Source organism: Halictus rubicundus, chromosome 1, assembly GCF_050948215.1.
Source record: "Halictus rubicundus isolate RS-2024b chromosome 1, iyHalRubi1_principal, whole genome shotgun sequence".
In the NCBI taxonomy this organism is placed as follows: domain Eukaryota; kingdom Metazoa; phylum Arthropoda; class Insecta; order Hymenoptera; family Halictidae; genus Halictus; species Halictus rubicundus.
The window spans coordinates 14,926,213-14,948,923 of record NC_135149.1 but is presented as its reverse complement, the minus strand read 5'-3'; the positions used below and the strand labels follow the sequence as shown (position 1 = coordinate 14,948,923).

General features: G+C 40.0%; 2 protein-coding genes and 1 long non-coding RNA gene across 5 annotated transcripts in view; 1 reads left to right on the top strand and 2 right to left on the bottom strand.

The window, feature by feature from the left end:
* The window catches only part of LOC143354886 (uncharacterized), a 199,089-nt gene that overhangs the window by 45,547 nt on the left and 130,831 nt on the right, over nt 1-22,711 (top strand). The window contains exon 2 of the long non-coding RNA XR_013082402.1: nt 838-936. This is a non-coding gene — a long non-coding RNA (uncharacterized LOC143354886). The remainder of the gene's footprint in view (nt 1-837; nt 937-22,711) is intronic.
* Nucleotides 1-22,711, bottom strand: part of Alpha-catr (alpha-catenin related) — a 119,679-nt gene that overhangs the window by 54,194 nt on the left and 42,774 nt on the right. The gene's annotated exons all lie outside the window — the stretch shown is intronic.
* The window catches only part of LOC143354838 (uncharacterized), a 453,699-nt gene that overhangs the window by 420,836 nt on the left and 10,152 nt on the right, over nt 1-22,711 (bottom strand). The gene's annotated exons all lie outside the window — the stretch shown is intronic.

The following is a 22,711-nucleotide window of genomic DNA, read 5'->3' as shown; positions in this document are numbered from 1 at the left end:
AGTTCAGGCCAGGTCTAATTATTGTCGCGTCCCGGTGTGCGACGTTCTGAAAAATGAGCGTGACTAATGCACGAGAAGCTTTTCCTCGGGTTGCAGTGGAAAGCAGCCACGCTCGGATTGTTTTGTCTGCCGGCTAACGACCAGACAGCCATCCCCCCTGCCACCCCTTCGCCGTCCCTTTTGCAACCACCCCCCTCTCCCGTTACCCTCGGTAAACGCCGAACGCGCATTCAAGAAAGATGCACGGGAGTAACCCCGTTACCTGGCCTGTAGCTGCAGGGCCCATATATCTCGTTTTCCTCGCAATTAGACAATGCATTTAGCCACCGCCCCTTTTAAACTGTTCCGCGAGCCGGCCGAGGACGAGTAGATGAACGAGGAAGAATGAGAAAGCGACAAGCAGGCTTCTACGGCCGAGGAGAGAAATGGGGGAGGCAGAAATAGGTCGACGGAAGAAGAAAATGAATCGAGGAAAATGGTAAGATGCGAGACCGATCTGTATACAGGGTGGCCGATTTTAATACTTCGCCGACCAGAATTTTCTTTTAACACTTATCGCATTCTTATTCGTATTCTTATAATATAACTTATGTGATTCTTGGGTTTCGATCCGTTTTAAGTTGTGCAGTACGTTTGCAATGGGTCGCGTTCTTACATTGCATAATTTAGAAGTAACTTACACAAGGTGTTCGACTACAGCCGAAAGAGAATTTAAGGGGTGGTTCTCCTCGACAATATAAGACGAAAATGAAGAGTAAAAAAATTGTAATTTCGGCTTCATTTTTAGTTATTAACCATTAAAGATCTGCCTAAAATGCGGCAACCCGGCCAACAAAGGTGTACGTTGTATATGTCATAGAGGTGCGTGACAGTCACGTATCAAGTGACAGATTCTCCGCGTGCTTCGCAAGAAGTCACCTGGCAAGAATTCGGCGTGTAAACCGTCCGATTGGGTCATTTCATTTTACACCTCTGTTGGTCGGGTTGCCGCATTTTAGGCGTATTTTTAATTGATAATAAATCAAAAGTGAAGCCGAAATCGAAATTTTCTTAGTCTTCATTTTCATCTTACATTGTCTTGGAGAACCACCCCCTAAATTTTCGTCCACCTGTAATCGATCACCCTGTATATGTTAATGAGGAGATGCTACTCGATGCACTCATAGTGCAAAGAATATTAACATAAACCTCCAGAAAGTATTATGTAGTAATGGTAACGTGGAATGTAGTAGCTTCGGTGTGTGTATAGTGTGTGTAACTTCGGTAACTACGGACTATAGCCATGCCCAGAGAAGGGAAACTAAATCGCTTAGACTGGCTTGGGAATCCGCCCGATTTGAATCAAATTGAAAATTCATGGACAATCTGCAAGGCCAGAGTAGTTGGACTGTACCGCCACAGATAAATTGATCGAAGCAGTTACTCATGTGTGACATTGGGACAACAAATGTGTTGACAGTAAGGGGTTAATAAGAGCAGCCCAAACAAATGCGACCAACGTAACGTGGATGTCAGAACCAATCACATTCTCCGAAACTGTCGAACAATTAACACTAGGTTTCCGGACCACTAAAAATTACTATTCTACATTATTTTATAAAAAGAACGAGAATTGATCTATCGAAACTTATAGCTATTCTTTTGTATAGTATATACCCAAAGAAATAAATTTGTTGAATAATTTCTCATGGATGCATCATTACAATCTCGGTAATTGTGAATTAAAAATATTAGAACCCTTTATTTTAACAGGTCCCGTAAACCTAGTGTTAACAACGTTAGAACCATATTTCATGACACGACTAGTTTCTTGCAATCGACGCAGACAATTTTGCATGGAAACTCGCAGTTTACTAATAACCTGAGGTAATGACGCGACTCTAAAACCACGCTACACGAAATACAGTGATTTCTCTATATATGTCGCCAAGGCCAGGATGATAAACGTCGCGGAATTATCCCCACTACCGCAGGGCATACCTCCTGAGGAGTTTCGAAGCTCAAGAGGTCTCGGACGCCGAGGAGTCTCCTGTACGATACACGGCGCTGGCAAGACCCGTGCTGTTGACATATATCGAGAATTCGCTGTAGTATGTCTCCAATAAAATAACCAGTGTTCGAGTTCGCTCGACGAAACGCGGTGGGTGGTAGGACACCGAAGTCCGCGACTATCAGCCGGCAGGACAAGACGACAGAAAATAACGAGAACTGGAATGGTGGAAGAAATAGTAGAATAATTGACACAGAGAAACGAAAGAGGCGGGCGCGGAAGGAGTATCGGGAAAGCGACGGACCCGGAGGCATTGTTTAGCGACGTGAATGCGTACAATCGAGTGAACACAGCCGCGCGAGAGGCACACGTGCGCCAACTACCGAGACGACATTTCCACCCCGGCGTTCGTTCGTTCGGCTCGTGGTTCGCGGGTTCGCCGTTCAACCATTGTCAAATGTCGCGGATCCAGACAAGAGCAATGACGTTACGTGACGACGCGGGCACGGGTATCGACTCGTTTCCTCGTCGACTTGCATTGTTGCCCACCCCTCCTCTCCCCCCTCCCCCTCCCCTCCTCCCTCCTCGCCCCACTGTGGATTTTTTCGTTTCAGGCGGGACTTATCTGTCACTCATCACGGCGAGCACGTGGAAAATTTTAATATTGCCCGGCCGGAAACCGGAGGGAATCCGGGTCAGACAGCTTTGCGCGTTTCCTACTCGTTGAGTTTACTTTTCAGCGTAAACGTTTCCTCCCCCCTCCTGCGACAGATGTTTTTCTCGCCATCGCTGCGCGGATACGTTGTCGAACCGCCGCGAACAACGTACTCGAGTCTGCCCAAAATTCGAGGATACAATTTTTTTTTTTGAGAGGCGGAGTAGCTTTTTCTGTTGGTGAACGGGTGAACAATTAGTACAGTGGATCACGAGGTATTGGCACAATCAGCTTTGTGGCGTGCTGTAAGTTGTGAAGGCAGCATATTCATACAATTTAGCCTTCTTAATAAGACTTATTCTTGTCATTATACTGCATACAATAAAAATTGTATAAAGTCTGAGTAGACAATCTTGTCATTATTAGCTAGTTCTAGCAGATTTACTCTGAACCTACCACCGCCAGTCGAAATGACCATTCCAGATTTTTTATTTTACAATTACTGAAATTGTGAAAATGCTTTCGTGGGAAATGATTAAATAAATATATTTAGGAGAGCATGTATTACAATACGAACCGTACAAGATCCAAATAAATTCAATCTCGTCATTTTTATAAGACAACATGTATTAGTTACTTTTAAGGCTCGGTAGGTTAATTAGATTTAGCCTTGCATAGTCAGACAATTTCTCTTTGCTCCTGCTATTAACACTAGATTTCCGGACCCGTCAAAATAGCGGATTCTAACATTTTTAATTTACGAATATTGAGATTGTAAGGATCCATTCGTGAGGAATTATTTAACAAATTGATTTCTTTGGGTATATATTATTTAAAACGAAATGGCGACAAATTTTGATAGATACATTCATGTTATTTTTATAAAGTAATGTAAAATAGTGATTTCTAGTGCTCCGTAAACCTAGTGTTAATAAGTGCTAGTTTGCATAATCGAAAGTCGGCATCAATGAATAGAATAGAATAGTGTAATATAATTACATGAGCATAAATTATCCTTTTCAAAAAGTTATCTTGAATGAAAGTTGATAGGTTTGATTCTGAACATGGAAGAATGAATGTACAATTTTAAAATATGAGGACGCACCCTTAACAACCTCACCCCCGTAATATTTTTCAGATTAAATTGTTTTAAATGTTTTCTCTCACAACACACAAAGTAATATATGCGATAGCGCCAGAGAAAACAGTTTGTAACACATTATCTGCCCACCCTGCGCAACACAAGCGAGTAATTACTCTCTCGAACTATTTTGCACGAATCAATCGGATAAAATAACTCCGACTGCCATTTTCCTGTAAGCACTCCCGCGGGGAATGTTCTCAGTGTCACAGGGACATCATTTTCCATGTATATCTTTGTCTACTGATGTTTCCCCGATGTTTGCCTTATAAGCTGACGTCTCTGATACAATCGTAAGTGCTTCTGGGAATCAGTTCTTTTTGAGGAGGATCATAAAGGAAACATTTACTGATACGACGCTCCCCCCCCCCCCCCCCTCCACGAGGGAAGCGACGGAAAACATGCTCGTTTATAGATTCTGTCGTTATCATTTTCGCGTATAATCGCGAGAGTTGTATTCCCTGTTTTATGAGCGGAGGGTGCTACCAAATCAGATGTGAAGCCGACAAGGGGGTGTGCTTGTTCGTTCCGTGTCGATTTTAAAAATGTGAATCAGACAATGCAAAATGGAAATATTCAGCTTTGCACGTTAACCTTCGCGAAGTGGTCCTTTTGACGATTTCATGGCTGCTATCCATTCAGATTCTAACGCATCAATTTGATTTTTATATATTTGTCAACGTAGGGTAAGGGACCCCATTACTGTGCCAATATTAATTACACTTATTTTTAAAGCATAATGAATATTGAAGAAGAGATATATAGCATCTATATTAACTAGTTTTAATGAAATAAAAATCTCTTTTTTAATATTCATTATGCTTTGAAAAGAAGTATAACTAATATACGCACAGTAATTGGGTCCCTTACCCTAGTAGATGAATTCATACAGTTTTCTCTGAAAAGTTGTCCCGTCTATTCAAATAAAAATTTACGCAGCTAGAAAAACACAAGTTTCTGTGATAATCAATTCTCAGATTAAGTTACAGCGACCAAGCGTAATTTTTTCTTTCGCGATCGTGAATCCCATGACACAGACATCGCGAATAAATCGGATAATCAATTGTCCGCGAACACCTCGGACAGTTCTCCACGAGTATTTCCGACAAGTGTCAACGTACGTGTATGTGTGATAAATCGTTGACCATTTTGAGATAACAGGCAGCGTTCGACGTTATTCAGATAAACTCTTATTTGAACAAAGCACAGAAAATAACGAATCGTTATTCGTTTATTTATTGCAGGATTCAATTTCCGTTATCGTTTATCTACGATTCGTTAAAGTCAAACGTTAAATCTGGAATGACAAGGAGTGGATAATAATTGAGCTCAGTAGTTGTAAAACATGAATGACAAAAAAATTGTTACCAAAAAAATTATTTACTCATTACTGTGCTAAAAATATCCATTCTCCAAGAGGGTAATGAAAAGTAATGCTTGCAATGCGCAGATAATTTTAATCAACTTTCTCGAAGTCAACATTTGTTCTCCGGCTGTCAAACGAAGAACACGTCGCCTAACCGATCGCCTAACTGCCTACGATTACTCTCGCTCAGACTAGTCGAGTTTATTTGCGTCAAACATTGGCGGCGTAAATTGTGCAACACGGATCATAAACTGTCACTTGCTCGCCATTTGAGTCAGTCACTCAAAGTTAATTTGACGCGCGACAGTCCGAGTAAACGCGCTTAGCGATGAATCAAATTTCGGCTTTACAATGCCAAAGAAAATTTGCGAGACAATTCGCTACCGATTGCTGATAATTTACCATAATAGCGTTCTATCGCAACCAAAATCGAAATTGTACTACAGAGTAGATAATTTTAACCAGTATTCTGAATAAAATGGAACACTCGATCATTTTGAAAGGCAGTCTGTCATTCGTTTTAGCCTACAATTTCATTCCAATCAGCGTCTTTCTACACTCTTTTTAATTATTTCCTACGTTTCTTTTATACCATCTACACTAAGTATTAAACTGGTGGACCTTCATGCAAAATGAAAAATGTTTGCATCGATTGCAATACACAGGGCCTAGACAAAAATTTCTTTCTTCTTCTAACTATTCCATCAAGCTGAAACCAATACGTTGATGCTCTTAAATTTTTTAAATTATTATTATTATTTATTTATTGATTTAAATCACTTATTAAATTTTTTTTAATATGTCCATTGTTTGAAGTTGCAGCTAATTCTTGTCGAAAATGCAGAAAATCCTAATTATGCTTTCTGTACTATTCTCGCGGTTTCTTGTACATAAAAAGATATCGTTTTATGTGCTTAAAGAAGAGGTGTATAAATCCTAAATATCAGAGGAACTCAAGGGAGTGATTAAACTAAAATTATCTACGTATCGAAAATTGTGACGAAAATAATCATGACCATATTCTCCCATTCTTCTAACTCTGTTTCTTCTTTCCACTATTTTCCGTTTAACTCGCACGTTTTCGCCATAAACGCACACGATCCTCTAATTATAACTACGAAGGCTGCAACTGTCATAAACGCCGGTAGCGAGCACGTTGAATTCGCGATCTGCATGGCAGCATCAGCCGTTCGATGTCAAGGCTAAGATTAAACAAAAATGACATTGAGACCGAACTGTGTCAGGAAATAAAATTGAATAACAATTCCCGGGTGGCAAGTAGGCCGAGCCAAGTGACAGATTTGTTATCGGGAAATACGCTCGATACACGTCCGCCTGGGAAATATCAGGGCTCCGATAAGTTTTAATCTTTCATGTTCGACGACAGAGTGATGAGAATTTGGTGGCACAGCACCCGCGGTCGGCAAGGAGCCCGTAAATTCATTAGCTGAATGCGGGAAGCGACGATATACGGAACAAAATTCCTTGCATAAGTTCATGCTTCTTGCGGGAAGAAAGTTATTACACGGCATCGCATAAACTACCGGGGTCCCCCATCGTAAATTCCCCGACCACCGAACAATTAATCTGCTACCTGATAAACTTGTGCAACCTAAGTGAGGAGCCTGGTTGGCCGCGGCTGCCCCTGCGGCTTCGACAGCAAAAAGATTTCCGCGAATACTGCCCACTCGTCTCGGTAAAAATTGGTTAAACCACCGTTCGGCATTGTTATTATTAGACCGTGGAGAAAGTATGTAGGAAAAACACAGAACAGTAAACACACCGGACAAACATTCAAATAACGTGTCTATTTCGACCTGTTACGTCTGTAAACATAGGGGATGGATTTTTATATTTTTCCGGTTTGTTGAAGTTGCGTCAATTTTTATTTTGCATAAAGATTGCCAAATATCTCCTTTACGATTCCAAGTTGAAATTCGAATAAAACAGTCATGCTATTCTGGTCCAGTATCCCCGTACAAACTCAAACTGCACACAGTAAATTCTTAATCTAAGCCCAGTCGGGTCCGTGCTATGACATAAATCGTGCAGGGCTGCTACGACCGCGCCGAACGTAGAAAAGGACAGCACGTGTAAACAAGACTTGTATGTTTACACTGCTCGGCGACCGAGGCAGCTCGAGCTTCTCGGCCCCTCGTGGAGTATGCCCCCCAGTGGAGGGGTTAGGCGAACTGACTAAGATCGTGTAGCTCCGTTCGGCTTAGATCCAGACTTTACTGTACTAGCAATTGGCATTATGTTATGTGCACAATTAAAACACAGTGAAAATACTGAGCTTGGAAATTAAACATTTTTGACTAAAGTACCTTTCGCAATTAAATTAGTAATATTCGCATTAATATTCACTGGCATTTACGCAGTCCGACGTTAGATACAATTGCGTAACGTCGTTACGCTGCGCAGAATTGTAACATTGATCGTCGACTATAGTTCCAGTATTAATCCGAACTTAACGAAGACAAAGGAAAGTAAGCGGAGCCTAAGTGACACGAATTGTCTGTGACAGAGGCAAGCCACGCCACTTGAACTCGAAGAGCACAATTATGGGAAGCGTGACATTAACTCCGGATTTAATCACTCGCACCCCCTTTGGCACCCTTCTTTATCTTATCAGCGAAGTTTACGAATTTAACCGAGGTTTCCCGGCCCTGAAAATTCCTTCAATTACATGATCTTCCGGCTGTGTGTGTGCCAATTCACTTCATTTTTCGTTGACTCTCGCAAGTTATTCGCGCACTCTGAACGTCCCTGTCCGCTATTACCCGGAGAACCCGCCTGCTGTACGGTACAATTAATATATGTGTTAATTAATGTGCGCCGCGTGCGACTCCGGCGGTTATGTAAATTCGGTAATTTTGCTTGTTACGCGATAAACGAGACGCGATAATTGCTAATTCCTCTTAACACGTATTAAATTTACAAACAACCGGGTCTAGAGTCTGCCGGGATGCAAATTAGAAGTTTTGGGCAGGATTACAACAAACAAGATAGAACTGCATAATTTGTAGCAACAAATCCCTCTCGGCAAAATTGGGATGGAAAGTCTATAATTTCTCGATTATGAAGCAGAAAACCCAAAATTGTAATATTGCTGTAAGATTCAAGAAAGGCTTTGGCGGCTGTCATCAGTTTCTATAAAATCGTATGTAAATGTGTAAATTATTTTAAGACTGTCTATAATATTAAAAAGGTTCGCTATTTTTTTGCAAAAAATATTTCTCTGTTGCTCAACTCTTTTAATCGTGTTCACGTTTTATATTCAACTTTTGTCATAACTGCATAAAATCCTGAATTTGGTATGAAGTTTTTTTTTTAATGTTTTTGTGGAGGTCTGTTTTTCATGGTGGAAAAATTCTCGCCCGTATAATTAATTGAACTTTACCAGGCGGAATAGAACGTAGAGAAAATAGAAGTTAGGGGAAACATGAAGTACCACCCGCAGAGGCTGTGTGAGACCGCATCAATTTATCGTAGAGAGTCCGAGCTTCCCGTGACGATTAGTTGAAAAAGGTCGTGAATATTCAATTCGGTGCTAATTAAAGGCGTAGACCCTCTCAAAGTGAGAGGTCATGTGTATGTAAACAATCTAACATCGCCTATTTACTCTTTCGCTTATAGTACCACTCGCGTTGAATTTTTTACCATTCATTATACCCGCAAACGTGCGATTTTTCTGCCAAAGTTTGAAATTCCGTTTCTTCTTCAACCACCGCATGTTATAAACATAATTTTACAACAGTTTCTTCATTTCGAGACATTCAGTAACCTAGTGATAGTTTCTCGTAAATATGCAATTTTTCAACTATTAAATCTTCAAAATTCGTTCTTCTTTCAACCTAAAAAGGAATTCTTTTACTGTAAAAAAAAAAAAAACGAAAATAAATAGAAGAATTCAAAAGTTTCTTTGTTACGTTAGTTTTAATGAGCTAATGAGATGGAAGTGATCAAAGCTCGAAATTTGTTTCTCTTTCGATCGACGTTTATTCTAAACATAAGAATACAACGGTTTCTGTATTTTTATAACCCAGTGACAGTTTGCTCGCATTCATAAAAATATAGGTGCCATCGCGGGCATTAAACTCGTATAAAATTTACGGAAAGTGTATCGCCATTGTCTGCTGTTGACATTAATATGGCAATTAAGATGAAAATTCTGGTGTCTCACTCGGCAGTGAGGAAAGTATGATTTAATTCACCCTGAACGGTACGTATCAATTCGGTTTGCTTACTTCGGTAAACTGCCCTGCCTCCTGCTTGATAATTGATAGACATCGCACCAATCAATGAGACCTAACCCCGGACCAACAATGAGAGTTCGTGTAAATTTGTTTAATAGGCCACGAAGCTAATACTACACGTCCGTAAGAGGAGCAATGCTTGTCACATATTTTGGTCAATATTTGATACTAAATAAAGCTTGTGAAGCAAATTGCATTCTCTTTTAGAGTATGTTTAACCAGAAAACAGTCTCGCTTAACGATACTTAGCAGTAATTATGAAGAAAAATATTGACACGTATTGGTTGACATTAATGCACTTTAGAATAATTATTTATACTTCAATACACATATCGTTCATATTTATGGAAACAGAACGGTGCAGTTTTGTTATCCTTAAGTTCTTGCAAGATTATTCAAACCAGGTAAGACATTTGCGTAAAAAAATATTCCACATCAAGGCAACTCACACTATCATGTTTATTAATTATAAGGGACCCAACATACTGTAAGCAAAGTAGTGAAAAATCTAATTCTTACAATTACTATTCTTACAATTTTATTACAATTTAGGATTAGAATTTAAAAACTTGGTACAGTTCTATTAAAATCCATTTTTTGTTTGCACAAGTGTAATTATAACTTATTATTACAAAAAATAAATATATTGAGAATTACTTTTTTTCTTGCTTTTTTTTTGTAGTAGAATGTAATGTTGTATTACTGCGCCACAACGTCGAAATTTTGCAATAGGTCGGTTTACGTTCAAGCTACGTAATAACTTCGACCAAGCTGTTATGACTCCGGTCCTCCTTTCTTCTGCGAAAAAGAGGAACGCTCCCGACGTTTCCATCTTTAGGCCAAAATAAATCTGCTGGGCGATAAATAACGTGACCCAGGTCAAGTGGTCTCGTGCTGAGAAGTAAGTCGACGGAGAAAGTTTTCCGTCACCAAATTTGCCCTCCCTCACCTTGCCGTATTCAGCTTTTCACGGGAAAAATATGCCCGCGAGGTCAATGGAAAACTGAGTGAACGTCAAAATGACTATATTCTCGAAATACGATGATAGCGTTCGTAGGCGATTTTAAATTAAATTTCAAAGATAAAATTAAGATATTCAGTCCTAGGTTAATTCAATACCACGATAAGTTACCTCAAAAGTGGCAGAATATAATACAACAGAACAGATGTTATTGAATAACGAGTGAAACTCGTGGTAAGAAATTTGTGTAAAAAGCAATAAGCACGAGCCTGAGCCGTGGTACCTCGTTCGGACCAAACGTAAACAACACGAACCTGCGTCGTGGTACTTCACAAGGAACAAACGTAAACAACTCGAGTCAGACCCGTGGTTCAGTTCTTCTCAGAACTCTGATTCCCAATATTTTCAGTCGACTTAATATAACAAGCATATTGAGACGTATTTGTCTTTCTAAAATAGAATTAAAATTACACATTCGACTATGGTAATTTCGCGGACTGTGTCTCCTCTGAGGGTCACGTGCACGACGAAAAAAAGACTCGGCACAAGTCTTCCGAGCGTGTATGCGGCGCATCCTCGACCGTTCAAAGATGTAACAGGGTTAAAGTGCGATAAAATATTCCGGGAGCGCGTTAATTATGGGGCTTAAGCCTCTCAAAGTGAATGAATATTGGCGTGCACGTGATCTACGTCGTGTTTCCCCTCGACTCATCCGTTCCCGTCCCTCGTCCTAGCCTTCGACGTATCATGCGATTACTCGCAACGTCGCCGGGTGCATCCCCCTGTTTTCTGCTCTTATAAAAGATGCATGAACTGTGCTTTAACGGCGTTCACGCTATCCGTCACAGAAGCTTCCTTATTTTCCTCTTTCAACCCTCGCCCTTCACCGCCCATGGTCCAACTGTCTCCGCGTTCCAGATTCTGCCATACCTCTCGTCGTCTCGCTCCGATTGCAACAGATTTGTTTACCCAGCGACGCTATTGTTCGCGGAAATAACGAGACATCGAACGGAGGCTCATTAAAGACCGAAACACCCTGCAAGTCTTTGTTGTCTAGCCCTCGGAACACGAAGGTTGCAGGATCTTTTACTTTCCTGGACGGGCTAATAAATATTAATGATTCCCGGTCTGTCATGCTTTTGCGTGCACCTCCGAGAAGCTCTTATTCCACCCTTGCAATCAGCTCACTGCCCAGAAAATTCCGGATTCAGTTGATGAAATTAGAAAATATGCTATATTTATTCGTATAGGAGCTAACGGGACTCAGCAATTTTTCTATTGTTCCTGTTTCGGCTACTGTCCATTTAATCCCTTGCACTACTATTTCAGAATTTCATAGAAAATAAAAGATAGTTTATATTTATTGTATGCCTATGTTTTCTCCAAGGGATACATATCAACTAAAAACCTCAAAAATTCCATGAAATCAAAGTAAGTTATTTAATGAAATAAAAATTGAAAAAAAAATTAAATGTATGATGTTGAGCAGTCCTTCAACTTTCTTGAATTTTACAGATCCTAATCAAATTTGGTACAATGAATATATCAACGTAAAAATTCGTTTTAACACCTGGACAAATGATTCCGTCACCCACATATGGGTGACATGGCAGACAACGTGTTAAAGGAAATTAATAACATACATATTTATTGGACTCTGTTCAGAATCTTCATCACGAGTCTGACTCGATATTGTAGGGCAACGGGTTAATTTAATCGCCAGAAATTGAGTAATTAAATGATGATTTAAACACTCGGGACCAAAAGGGACACAATTATTGGGGGATTAATCTGACTGAAAAATTCATCATCGTTTTTATGGGGAGTCGATTATATCGCTTTAAACGCGAACGCTTGTTATTAGTGGCTAGCCAGCACCCCATCGAATGTTAATGTTCGCATTAGCCGTGTCAAAAATAGTGACAGCCAGACAAATTTTTTTATAGGTAGATCGATCATCATCCGTCAGCTGCATTCACTGTAACCGTGTTTCTTTAACCGTAAGGGACATTATATCGGCAAAACGTTTATCCCATTTGAAATTCTGATCCAACTTCATGAGCGATCGTTACACTTCACTTTAGACAATCAGGATTGTACATGAACACGCTTTCTTTAACCCTCCGTATGATATGCAGGTGTCATTCGTGACCCGTCGCTGTGGGATAATTTCGAGCGACCGTCAATACAGTGAATTCTCCATATATGTGAACAAGTCCGTGACCTCTCACGGGGTATACCCCGCGATAGTGGGGATAATTCCGCGACCTTTATCATCCAGGTCGTGACGACACATATAGAGAAATCACTGTATGTACAATTTTATTCCGATATGAGACGACGCTTTTTCTCCTTCATCCGAAATACGACGAAAGCCGGTCCAGAGCCATCGCCTTATATCGAAAGAAAACTGTAGTGAAATACGTGGGTCAGAACAGACTCCGGCACAGGCGCAAAACTCGCAGGAGACCGAGGGTTAATCTGATGCAATTTGCAATTTGTTCAGTGCTAAAACCGCGTACAATTGAAATTCTCAATTACAACTGAACCTTGACCAGTCTACTTAATTTCAATTAAAGAACTGCGCGCACAGTTTCATATTTTGAACGGCAATTTCAGCCAATATTCTTCTCGTTAAGGGACCGCTGAGACAAAAGGAGGAAACAGTACGGTTTTACGTTATTGTGCGGATCTGGAAAAAGTTCGAGTAAGAAGCGCTTAAAGCGACGACTGAACAAGAAACCTAATTACATTGCAGCAATTAAGTTTTCAGAAAGCGACGTTTAAGAGATGCTTCCTCGCGAACTTTCGTTGAAATGAATAAGAGCTTGTTAACTGGGGAAAAAAAAAAAGATCGGCTGTGTTCTCCGCATCGTTAACGGTTTCGGTTGTTGCGAACGACCAAACAAAAAAGTTATTAGTTTACTCGCTTCTGGCTGCTGAAGTATTTATGGTTCCGCGAAGAAAGCAAGAAAAGTGGAAGAGGAGACGTTTTTTAAGGATTCGAGAGCAAGGAATGTACTTTCTGACCTAATTTCCCCCGGGGAGCGAGCGATTTATAAATTCCAGAGGTGAAACTCCGCGCGCGGAGAGTTCGAAGAGAAGCATCAAATCGTGTACGTAACGAGGGAAAAAAATTAGAAATCGAGGAGATACTTGCGTTACAGGCAACAGTAAATTCAACCGCAAGATACGAAGGATTATGAATACGTAACGAGCTTGCTATATTGAATGCTGGACGAAAGGAGATTTAATAACTGAACTTGGGATCTCGATGAAAAATAAAAATTCTCCGCATCTGAGAAATATTAAGGGTACCCATACGTTGTCAATTATTTGCAAAGAATTTGTTTTGCCTTTAATTCTGTACCGATCGTTGAAGAGGAAACACGTATTCTTTTAATTAGGAAATTATATTAGTTTTTTTTATTTAATTAGGAAAGGAAATACGTATTCTAGAAAGTATAATTTTTTTTACAACCCTGTAATAAAATGGCGGTGTCCGTACTTTCCGAAGATAATATTCGTCTTCGCATACTTTTTCATTTTCATGCGGGATTTGATGCAACGGTAACAACAAAGAAAATTTGCGATGTTTATGGAGATGTATTGAAGGTCAACAAGTGTCAACGTTGGTTCAGAAGGTTTGTTGCTAGTGATTATGATCTCTCTGACAGGCCTCGAAGTGGACGACCAGTTGAATTTGATAATGACACCTTAAAATCTCTAGTGGAATCTGATCCAAAATTAACTATACAAGAATTATCGAGAAGCCTTGGGTCCACATGGTCAACTATACAAAGGCACCTACACGAAATGAGAATAGCATATAGGCAAGGAATATGGATACCGCATCAATTATCTGAAACTATCAAGAATATTCTTGAGTCATATTTTGCTTCACGAACCCTGGATTTCTATAAGAGGGGGATTAAAAATTTCCAGGAAAGATGGCAAACTGTTCTTGATAATGATGGAGATTATATAATAAATTAAGAAATAAAAACTTGAATTTACTACAAAGTGTGTTTTAGATTTCAAAATAATTGATTACTTATGGGTCCCCCTAATATTTCGAATTTAGTGAACGCTTCCAGCTTTGACGTTGACCTCTTAATTTGCCGAATATTCCCGGAGTTTTCTCCTGAAAATATTAAATACGATCAACTAAGTCGGACAACCCAATTTTCGACGAAAATAAGCGGAAACGCGACACTTGCAGCCTATTAAACTGCTCAAATGGAAAGATTCCTCTAGTTTCCACCGGAGGCGTGTTACACGGCTCCGCGAACGATTTGATTGCCACGGAATGAAAATTAGAGGACCGGCGAAAATGAATTACCACGGCCAATTTGCTGTTTCTATGCTCCGAAAACTTATCGCGGCAGTGTCGTTCGTTTCGAAATCGACAACGTTCTGGGGAGGACGAAGGAAGGAACGGCGGTGAACAAAAGGACGGTTCCCAAAGTTTGGTCCGCTTTCTAACTAGTCCACCAACTAATACCGTTACCATAAAGTTATGCTTCGAAAAGGATGAGCTCCTAACGAGAAAGTTGTTTTTACAGTCTGTACACAGAGTGTCTAGAACGCGGCTGTCTTTTCTTGTTGAACGTCAACTTTTTAGAGTCACGATGCTAACTGCGGAAGAACATTGCGACAGGTGCGTTGTTCGCAATGAAGTTATTTTGTCCTTTTTGGGGTGGACTATAAAATATCAGACATGTCAGTGTGTAAGTAAAATCATTGTAAACTAATTATACAAATGAGCATAGTGAGTTTAAGGGTGCAAGAATAATGTAATCAATTTTATATTATGTTTTAGTCAGAACTAGAATTTTTAGATGAAATGGAAAGCCTAATAATGAAGGAGGAACTCACTAATAATTTTACTTGTAGTTCTTTTTGTTTAACATTTACATTGATTTCTCTATATATGTCGCCAAAGCCTGGACGATAAACGTCGCGGTATTATCCCTACTACGAAGGGGTATACCCCGCGAGGGGCCACGAACCTTGAGAGGCCTTGAACTCGGCTCCTGAACGATACATGACGCTGGCAAGACCAGTGTTGTTGACATATATCGAGAATTCACTGTATTGGCGTGAATGGATAGAAGAAACACCAAAAACATCTGAAGAATGTGAGACCGCCATCGCATTACTACCAGTTTATTAAAATGAAAGAAATATTAGATTATTATTAATTAATATTAATATTATTAAAAGAAATATTTGACTTTTATTCCTTGGAATACATGAAGAACAGTTTTTTGAAAAGTGTTGGAATTGATCTTTCCAAATCTTTAATCCGGAATAATCCCTTGAGCCCTGCTAGGTGATGGCTGTCTGTGCGCTCTTATATTGTTTAAATTGAAACAACGTGTTATCGAGAGATTATCCGTAATGAAGCAACCTCGAAGAACAAGAGTGCGTAGAACTGGGATAAGATAGACGTGAGTAGGGATGTTCCGGTTGCTCGTTGCGGAAACCCGACCCAGTTAATAAGATGCGCTCATTCAATATTGGTTGTGTATCATGCCATTGTAACTTGAGCGACCTTGTTCCTCAGAACCCGTGCTCTACCATTTTGGTTTTGAAGACAAGACCTTTCTGGACGATTACATACAATGATTGATGACAACATGCAAGCCAAATATTTTCGTAAAAACTATTTTCTGACCAATTTTATATTAATCCCGTGCACGGCAATAGCAACAATGGGATGCCTTGAAATTACTATACAATGGAAAACAATTTTTCTGATAGCATATTTATCTGAATTTAGTATATTGTTAATTAACTACGCATAAGCACAATGGATTCTTAATCTTCTTCGTTTGTAGCGTCAAGTTCAATACATTACACACACAGTGTGACCTCAATTGTGTAATTTTACCCATAACTTCCATAATTGCATTGAAAAATATCTGATCGACTTCGAAATAAATAAGAAAGATATACGAAAATATTTATTTAATGTTTAATTCGAAAAAGTTATAAAGTATGATTCTAAGTCCAATAAAATTCTCGTAATTCTAGTGTAAAAATAGCTTCGAGTGGAGAATTATAAATAATTATAAATAATTGATCCTTATCATTCAACTTTGTCAAAGACATTCTGTTGGCATTTATTTAATAGCACTTCGTACAAATACATCGAAATCCGCAGTCGAAAAGTCATATGATGCCCTCGGGAATAATTCTAAATTGCCCTGATAACATTACGCTATAATATTGTATTTCCCTTTGGGGATTATGCTATATATTATTCAATTATCATGTTCTACCGCATATGGTTTGGCTTTATGTAAATATGGAACTTCAGTATTCGGATAGAACCATAACACGAATATCAATTGCCTCGTTACAGCATGTTTAATCATCATACGTAAAACTACAATTCTATGCGATATGCTACATAGTATACGATACATATTTGCATTTAATCTGAAGTGCATTGGCAAAAGCATCTTCATGCTAACGTTCTGAAGAGATCAACGAGATTAACAATCAACTGTTTGTCACTTGACCATCCCACTATTATTTATCATTTCGATAGAGATGAATAAAATAAGTACAATAAATATAAATGTAATATAATAAATATAATAAATATGAACATAATATCATAAATATAATAAGTAAATATAAATAAAATATTAAATATAATTTAATTGAATCTTTGCATTTTTAAAGCTCGTATTGAAAACCCACTCAAGGGATTAAATATTTTCATTGATTTGCGTCGTCAATGCATAAAATCCTCAGTCTCTTAAAAATTTCCGCATAATCCAAATTCAAATTGCTACTTTCAACCCCAGCCTCTCCCAGCAGTTTAAAATTAGATTGCACGAGAAGCGGAAAATTGTCCCAGGGGGGACGCAATCATAATATTTTTCTGATGCGGACATTTCTAATCTCACCGTTGAATGATCGCGCGTAAAACGCAGCGACAAAATGAATAATTGTACGTTAGCGTGAGACAGGTCCAATTTACCACTAAACGCGTAGTTAAAAGCGAAATGAAATGTCGTCGAATCCTCGGAACGCACTCGAAATGAACGCGAGTCCTCTTTCCTCCCGTCGATTACACTCGGCCGCGCGGTAAATGCATTCCGGCGAATTATTAGTTCGCAAATTTCACGGGGATTAAGATAATCCGTTAATTAAAATTCTCTTTGGAACAGGGGAGGAGGGGGGGGGGGGGAGAGGCTGGCCTAATTTCGCATGCATGAACGTCCGGATAATGTCCCCGCGGCTGGAAAACTGCTTCGTCACGGGGATGACGATTTTGTATCGCGCTTCCCGTCGGCGATACCGCTATGTAAACAAAGATACACCGGTGCTGGGTTAGCGTAATCCGTTTATCCATGATTGGATTCCAAGCGATTCCATAGATATGCCACGGAAGACAATTCGTCGCGACTGTAATGACTCCGGCAAAGACTGAAATCAATGCCTCACCGACGGTACGATGAAATCATACGCGAATGATACATTCATCACCGTTTGACAGCTAATCCCGAGTGAAATCGTCATGAAAATGACAAGACGCTAAGCCCGCGGTAGCCGCCAATTCAACGTCCTATATCGGCAAATTCGACTATGTTATAGTAGAGCCGTTTCATCCAAAAAAGCTGCGAGTCAAAACACTGGATAATAACGTAAACGTTCCATTATACGCAACAATGTCGACGACGCTTGTCTTACGAAAAATTATATTACAATTAATGGGTTCCGTGCAAGAGGCAGCTATGCCAGAAAATATTAAAAAATGAGATTTCTGTTAATTCTCCCACCATTTACACCTATACAGCAAAATAATTCCTGCCTCCGTTGTAACTGTATATACGAATCATTATTCTCCCCGTGTGTTACAACTTCTGTGCAAAGGGCACCCGCGCCAGAAAATATTAAAAAATGAGATTTCTGTTAATTCTCCTACCTCCTACTGTCTGCTTGTTATCCCACCATTTACACCTAAACAAGAAAATAATTCCTGCCTCCTGAATCATTCTCTTCTCTGTGTGTTACAACTTCTGTGCAAAAGAGAGCTATGCCATGCTGGATTGTTGCCGAATGAGACGCGGAAAATTCGCGCGGCATTCGACGTGTTCAACAACAAACGGTGTCTGTTGATTCGTGTACGATGGAATTGTAGTAGTCATTTAACTTTTCGCTCTCCTCGATACTCCGCGAAACGGGAAGTACTCTTTCACGAACTCGGCGCATCAAGCTCCTCCAATTGCCCGGCGATTTTCGATTGCACTCAACTATTCCCAGGATGCACTCGGACATCGAAAACAAGTAACCAGCGTAAACAACATCCTCGAGGATAATAATCTGACGTCTTGGCGGCAGTGCTCGCAGCCATTTCACTATCTCGGAATAAGAGAACTAGAAAGAGAGGGAGCGAGAGAGAGAGAGAGAGAGAGAGAGAGAGAGTACGCTGTAAGTGCCACTCGAACGCAGTTTCATTGCGATGCGAACGGCACGTGCTCGTCTCTTCGATTCGCTTTCAGACTTTCCGAGGAGCTCTCACAATTTATTTGAACGTGTATCGGCGGAACTTCTCTCGTTCCTCGATATTCGCCCGCGGGACTTGTATGATCGACGTAAACAATGTTCATCGACGAAGTTAGAAGAACCTGAACGCGTGTGTCGATCGTTGCGGAAAGATTAGCTAAGCGTTAAGCTTTCCACGCCGGTTAACTAGCCTCGCGTGACTGTCATTCGGTTACATTGCAAAATTGTGAACTGACTTGTACGATGCTTTATCACGATACCAGTAATTTTCCGTTATTTCAGACACGAGGGGAATCATTGGGCATTTAGAGACACGGAAAGAATTTATTTCTGATAAAGGAATTTATCAACTCCATCAATTTATCAATCCCAATTTGATGAAATGAAGATTTCATTGCTGTAATCGAGTTTGAAAATTCGGAGAACTCGCGGCCTACTGAATAAGAATCGTCAGGCGTGTCTGGTCATGACCTACTGATTCTACTTCTTGCAAATGCTAGACACGCAAACTTGAGGAATCTTCAAGGTCGATTTTCTCGAAAACAAAGCCACAAACGAAAAACATTTATTCCGTATTCTCGACTTATTTTCTCACATAGAATCACCCCCTCTGCGGTTTTACCATCAATACTGGGTCATCCAGTTTATTATTGATTTGTGACACTCGGCCGAGAGATTTCGATATTAGACAATATTTTGATAATTCCTTGATGCTTTTCAATTCAGCAGTTAATCAGAAAGAACTTGCTCCTACACCAAATGTAATTTTTATCTTCTTGAAATATTTAAGGAGTCATTAACAATTTTATTTGATTCCTGTTTCTTGTAATCTATAACGTTATAGAATGTAATTTTGGTGGAACGGAATTACCAGTTTTATAAAACATCGCAGAATATTAAATAGCAGAGGTTGTGCTTGTACCCCCGAAAACAAAAATTAACAACCAGACAAGCAGCCTTGTCGTTTTCACGAACTTCTCCATTATTACAACAACGAACGCAAACCTGCGGTTTTCACGAACTTTTTCGCGCGACGTTTACAACTTTTCGAACAGCATTTTTAACGTCAAGACGTTCCGTTTAAATATGGCACTCCGGAAACATTTCCACAAACACGAGGAAACACGGTGGAACGAGCAAATGGCTTTGTTACCGACGGATATGTGAAAACATTTCCTCGATAAATTCTCGTCGAGTCCTCGATATAGGCCACGAGAAAAGTGGATTGTTACACGCAATCACGGCCGTTGTAAGCCACACACCACAAACTCGAGAATTTCGATTTCGAAGTGTCGAGGCTCGAAAAAGTTTGCTTGTTTCCCGAAAAATAAAAAAGAAACAGAAAAACGTACTCGTCCTCGTCGCGATTAGGAACAGTTTACGAGTTGACGAGTCGCGCCATTGATTCTCGATTAATTATACGCGTAATTCGAAGTCGCTCGGGAAGTTTCTGGCGTTGTCTGATATTTCGATTTCGAAGTGTCGAGGCTCGAAAAAGTTTGCTTGTGTCCCGAAAAATAAAAAAGAAACAGAAAAACGTACTCGTCCTCGTCGCGATTAGGAACAGTTTACGAGTTGACGAGTCGCGCCATTGATTCTCGATTAATTATACGCGTAATTCGAAGTCGCTCGGGAAGTTTCTGGCGTTGTCTGATATTTCAATGTCAAAAAATCTCGCGTGCTGCGGCCGCAGACTCGATAACCCTTTCAAGAATTATTAGACACATAATCCATCTTTTGCCCGCGGCTATATTCGATGAAAGGGAAAGGCGCGAGAAAAAAAAGAAGGAAAAAAGTAAATGCGATGAAAGGAGGCTGCTCATCCTGGAATAAGTCTGACAAAAAAGAATATGTCGACCGGATCTCTGCAAAACGACGCCCCGGGCTGGCTTTCGATTGGTGTGACGCTCGAGGAATTCGAAATTACAATGTACAAGCGAAATCTTCGGGAAATTCGCTTTTAAAACGAAACGGGAAATGAATCTCGTCACGTGCGCCCACAATCGGTCGCTCCTGACAAAACGGTTTCTGATATGAACGTGATCGTTCTAACCTATTTCGTCGCAATTCCGCATCTCGGTATGACGGTTCGTCAAGTAACTACGGGAATATTCATTAAATTCAATAAGCAACACGTTTCACGGTGAAGCGGCTCATCGATCAACGAGTCCATTTACAAATGGGCGCGGCGCAATTTTAAAATCAAATTGCTCTTCCTTTCCGGTACAATTTCGTTCTACATTTGAACTTTTCCGCTAAATATATTCAGAACAAATTGTAAACAAATTGAAAAGATGTCGTGCTTTTAAACATATATTGCACAAATTTCTATGGCTTATTTTAGAGATATCAAGATGAACAATTATACACGTTCTCCTCTATTCTAAAAATATGCTCATACTATAAATAGATAGAAACATTAAAGAAAAAAAAATTCATAAAAGACTAATCCGAGAATAATCGCTTTCCCCAGTCACAAAAGCTCACCTCCAAAGGATTACAAATTTGCCGTGAACAAACTTGCAAGATAAATATACGCGTGCAGAAGTTAATTAACGGAGATGCACCTGTTCCAATGTTATAGTGCGCGGCAGTTTTTTATCAATTTATATACTAATTAAAAAGTCGAGGCGGCTCGTTTGCATGAAAAAGAAAAAAAAAAAAGAAGAAACCTCGGTTGCTAATTAACTGACAAAGCCTCTCTCGAGGGTTGAGGGCTTAATTACCGTGCGCGGAGCGACGACTTTCCTGCTGTGGTCTGTCGCGAAATAATTTCGCGATCACTCGCGTCATTGGCAGGAGAGAAATCATTGATTGGTTCCCTGGCGAAGATTCGATGAAACGTTGCCTCAAGAATCGTCCCGGGGGCTATAGATTCGCCCGTCGCCCTCTTGATTCAACCTCTCCGAGCCTTTTGGGGAAAATCCCCCACGGAGAAAACCACCCTTTCTCTCTCTCCCTCTCTCCCTCTCTACGCCATTCCGTATCTGCTGTCCTTAAGAGGAGAGAGAGAGAGAGCCTATCGGGCTTTATCCTCCTGGTAAGGTCGCAGGAACCGAGTCTCCCATTAAAGTCGGCTTATTAGTTCCTCCGAGAAACATTTCCAGCAGATACTTCACGTCATCGGAAAAAAAGAAGTATTAACTTCACGCTTTAAAGCCCTCTCGCGGACCACGTTGTCTTTGTCGAGGTTTCGTGTCGTGGACAGAGACGGATACTCGCGCAATTACAAAAGGAAACGCGCAAAGGGCTGGCTCGCTGTCTCCTCCCGTGAGCCTTTGCGTTTCGAGCATTTCTCAATCGCGGTTTTTTTCCAGTTCAACTTTTCATTGTAATTCTGAACTTCAAAAAGCACATTTCGATTTCGAAAATATAGTACACTATTCTGATATTATGACTTCCTTTTTTGGGGGGTTCATTTCTCGCATTGTCTGAATAAATTTTGCATTTTGAAGACCATCCAAGGTTAGGTTAGCCTCCTCAATTTAACACAAAACGTATAAAAGTGAAACGTCTTCTAGAAGGGAGAAGGTTGGATTTACTTAAACTTTGTACGATTTTCATTGTAATATGTGCTTAAATAAAGAAGACAACTCAGTCATTTCCTATGAAAATGTTTCTATAATTTCAATAATTGTCAAATAGAAAACCCGGTCATTTTGACCGTGGTAGGTTTATTGTTAGCTTGTTTAGTAGACGAAAAACTATAATTTTTTCACATGAAGAATACGTCGGGGATGTAAAAGCACGTTTCTCGACGAAAAGCATAAATCACGAGCGAAGGGACTCGATTGAAAATTTCGTGAATCATGC